Source organism: Panicum hallii, chromosome 3, assembly GCF_002211085.1.
Source record: "Panicum hallii strain FIL2 chromosome 3, PHallii_v3.1, whole genome shotgun sequence".
Taxonomy (NCBI): domain Eukaryota; kingdom Viridiplantae; phylum Streptophyta; class Magnoliopsida; order Poales; family Poaceae; genus Panicum; species Panicum hallii.
In genome coordinates this window covers 47,957,365-47,961,988 of record NC_038044.1, presented here as the reverse complement: position 1 = coordinate 47,961,988, position 4,624 = coordinate 47,957,365, and positions in this window count along the sequence as shown.

Here is a 4,624-nt window from a genome sequence, read left to right as displayed (position 1 = left end):
GTTTGCACTAGGGTTCCGACTCGATCCCTGTTGCTGTTGTGAGCCTTGATTTAAATAGATGTCCTAAGGGGACAAGATACAATGAAGTGGCGGTAGGCACAACACCGGGCGCAAGTTACAAGGAGAGTGGGTCTTGGTCCACGGGCTGCACGCAGGCAGTAATAGTAGTGTGGCTGCAATCTACGACTAGTGTGATTCATCCTAGATGCTGCCTACACACAAGGGTTAATGCCCCAACACGCGGGACGTCCTCGTGGATGGTGGCGCGCAGCTCCTTAGGGGCGTGGCACTGCAGATCCTCGGGGCTCGGCGCGGTGGCTCCTCGGGGGGCAGGAACGGCAATCGACGTGAGGACGCTGGGCTGCGCGGGCGGGGACGGTGCTAGGGCTGCGCGTGGACGGCGGGCGGTGCAGGAGCTCCTCGGGATGGCTGGTAGCGCGACAGCTCCTCGTGGACGACGGGGGACAAGGGCGGGAGAACAAAAAAATTGGGAGTCAGGGGAGGGGAAACACCTATGCACCACCGGGTCCAGGCACGACCTGGTGGAGATGAAGGTCTTCACCTCCGGGTCCGGACATGACCTGGTTGTGATAAAGGTCTTCACCGCCAGGTCCAGCCGCATCCCGTCGGTGATGTAGTTTTGAGGTACAATTAATGACTAACACTAGTATTATTTCATTATATACATTTATTATGAGATATAATTAATACTAAGTATTTTTATATAAACAATTAGATAAATATCTATCTAATGAATCATAAGTAAATACAAAAAATAAGAATTAAAACATGAAATTAATATATACGTAGTAATAAGATGTACTTATAGCCTTGCAACATATATAGTAGTTCTACTAACACATTGTTATCGCTATAATTTAGGCGGGCCAGAAAGGTGGGCCGTGAAGCAAGATGGGCTCGAAAGGTAATCATAGTGGGCTTATGAATCGGCCCCAGCGCGGGTGTTTGAGGCCGGGGTTGGCCATGTATCTAGATAGGCATGTGTGTTTAAATAGCTTAGATAGAGATAGCCAAGATTCGTGTCGTGGTTAGTTAGGATTGGTTAGGGAAGGCAAGTCTCTGGTCTATAAATATGTACCCTGGATTATGAATAAAGGGATCAATAAATCATTCACCAATAATTCTCAGCGCATCGCCACCCCTGTTCTAGGGTTTCTCGGGTAAGTGCCGTGCAGCCCCGATCACGCCTCGCGTGATCGGGGCGGCATCGTATCTGCTTATCTACCTTTTGTATTTCTCATACTGAAGCATTGTTGATGGCGAGTAACACTAGTTATCTTGATGTTTATAGAGTAGCATCGGCTCTTCCATGCTTTATTCATGCGTCATTCGTTACCTGTAAATGTTCAGCTGTCCTTGTGCCTGATCTCAGGTGTAAGGGCAGCACCCTGCTCTATTTTTGTTTCGTAGATCCAATCTGTTATGGTTAGTCTTTGTTCATCGAAGATTTAGTTTAATATCTGCATGATTAGGCCCTTCAAGCGGGTTGAACGTTCCAGCAGTATGTTTGGTGCTTTATAACAGCTTAAAAAGGGATTGTTCCGGGAATCGGCTCTCTGTTAGTTTTTAGGCCTCTGTTTAGGTTGTTGTTTCGTTACCTTCCATATCTGTTAGGCTCAATTATGGGTAGGATGTTCCGGTTATGCAGTGAAAGCTTTAACCATCGTAGATTGGATTAGCTTAATGGTTATAGAGCAAGTTTTATTTTACCATCGGATATGCTTGCCTTATTCATATTCATAGATCCGATCTGGTGCTGAATACAATCGGCTCTTTACAGCCGATATAGGGAATCACCCGATGAGCCGCTCACGGCTCGGACTAATGTTTATACGTGTTTGTGCATGCAGGGAACTAACATATAACACCTTCCTGGTCAGATACAAAGTTAGGTGGTACGCCTAGCAACCCAGACGCCAGGTCGTGTGCCGGATCTCGGGCCGATGATCGAGGGACCGGGGCCCACCAGCAGTCCCGGGAGCCTTCCGGCTCCTCGTGTTGCCTATCACTGCTCGCCAGTGGGTTTTGACCGACAACACATTCTGGCACGCCTGGTGGGACCATCTTCATCAACTACATCAACTTCTGCTGACGGGATGATGAGGGATGATCTGATTATGTACAAGAAGCTGCCTGCTGAGCACAAGCAGAAATACGACAAGATCAAGGCTCTCTTCAAAGCTAATCTCATCGGCTCTTTTGAGAAGACCCGCCATCACGGCGTTATGTGGAAGGGGTTTTCACCTGAAGGTGCTCTTGATGGCGTGGATCTGTCCACCCCTTCAGAAGATCATACCAGAGCTCTGCGCCAGGAAGTAAACTACGTGGTGGTAAATGCTTTCGAGCGTGTTGCGCTGCGCGTGGTCCAGGAGATCATGAAGCATCAATACTCTCCAACGAGACCTACCTTGGGGAGTTATAAGGGAGAATTGCCATTCTAGGCTAGGCCACCACTGTCTTATGCGCTCGCGGCTCCGGAGTCACACAGCTCCCCGGCTTACGTTGTCTACAAGGTGGGAGGTGACCCCGTGGATCACCAGTTCTTCAACGAGCCACCCAAGGAGATCCCGCATGGGTATATGTGTGCTTATATACCGGATAGCAATAATCCGGTACACTCGGTGCAGAGGGCGGCTGGAGGAGTTTCCGGGGCAGATGCTGGCAAACAAGCATGGCCGGCTGCCTATGCCACTGGGCCGAGTCATGACAGTGTGCACTCAGCCCCAGGAGCATAGACGGTAGATCAGATCAGTGCCATCCTAAGAGATCAATTTGGCATTCTACCAAAGATGAGGGCGATCGGCTATACTAAGTCGTATCCTAGTGACTATGATTTAATTCCCCTACCGCCCAAGTATTGGCTTCCTGAGTTCACCAAGTTTAGTGGAGCAGAAGGATCTAACTCCATCGAGCACATGAGCCGATACTTAGTGCAACTAGGGATGATCTCGGTGTCGGATCCCTTACGAGTGAGGTTTTTCTCACAGTCTCTCACAGGGCCGGTCTTTGGATGGTACACATCATTAGGTCCTGATTCGCTCCGTACCTGGAAGCAGCTGGAGGAGCAATTTCATATTCAGTATCACTCGGAAGCTGCAGAGGCAGGAATTGCCGACTTGGCACAAGTACGGCAGAAGCGTGGGAAAACCATGGCGGAATACATCCAGCGCTTCAGAGAAGTGAAGAACCGATGCTACTCGACCCGTATTTCAGAGAAGGAGGCGGTCGAGTTGGCATCTTTGGGATTATTAAAGCCGATCAAGGATCTAGCTTTCCAATTGGAATTCAACTCTTTGGCACACTTAGTGCAAAAGTTAACAACATATGAGCAACGCCACCTAGAACGATACCAGGATAGGTGTGACATTCAGGTGCTTAGAATTAAAACACACTAAATGCTAGTAGAAAGTATGTATGTTTGAATTTGTATAGGTGTGCTAACATTTGAATACAAAAGGAAAAAGGACATTTAAATAATTTTGAAAAATGTAGGTCCTTTAGTGTTAAATGGGGGAGAATGGGAGGTAAAATCCCAATGTATGAAGGTTGTTTTGCAAAAGTTAAGAACTTGCTTTTAATTCACAAATATAGATGAAACTACACATAGGATGTAAGTGTAGTGTAGTTTTTAAATAGGATTTAATTAAAGTTTAAAACTTTGCCAAGTTTTATGTTAGTTTCAAATCCTTAACTCTTTTGAAATTGAACCTTAAAGCAAAGTTGTCGAACTTGTTGAACTTTACAATTTTGCTTTTGGGCATATTTTCATTTGAGCAATGATTTGAAAGTTACCTAGACTTTACAGTGAGGTCCCTGCAATTCTAAAAAATTTCACATAGGTCCTCGTCTTCTTCCTCCATCCCCGGGCTCCTCTGTTCTTTGCCGCATCCGTGACTCCGCCGCCTCCGGCCGCTTTCCCGAGCTCTCTGCAGGCCTGTGCCGCTTTCCTTCATTCCACACGTCCTCTGGCTAGCCCCTCCTACCGCCCGCGCCGCCTCTGCTGGCTTCCCCTCACCCCGCCATGTCGAGCCACCGGTGCCGAGAGGCCGCCACGCAAGCCCAAGGAGCACGTCGGCGCCACCCGTCGATCTGAGCCCGGCTGTACGCCTGCTCTCTCTCTCTTCTACCGCGTGATACTCCCCTATAAAGCCCAACCCGAGTCCTTTCTTTCTCACTGGTTTTCCCCTTCTTCTTCCTCACAAGCGTCAAGCCGAGCACCGAGCCGCTCACCGGAATTCTTCCGCGACCGCCCCACCCCGCCCAAATCCCAGCACCCCAAAGCTTCCTCTCCACCCCACTAGCTTCTCGATCTGCTCTAGTCGAGCTTCTGGCTTCCCTCGGTCGGAATTCAAAGCGATCCCGTGCCGCCGCTCGCCGGAGGAGCCCGAGGTCCACCTCAACGTTGACACCTCACCTCCGGCCAAATTGGGTACTGCAATCGCACCCCCACACTTCCACGATGCTCATGCGTGCCCCATCCATCCATGTTCATTGGCCCCTCGCCGGGAACATGAGCACGTCGCCACGGCCGCTGCCGTTCCTTGTCGCCGGCCATGCTCCACTGCTTTTCCTAGGGCACATCACCCACCAACAGGAACAGCAT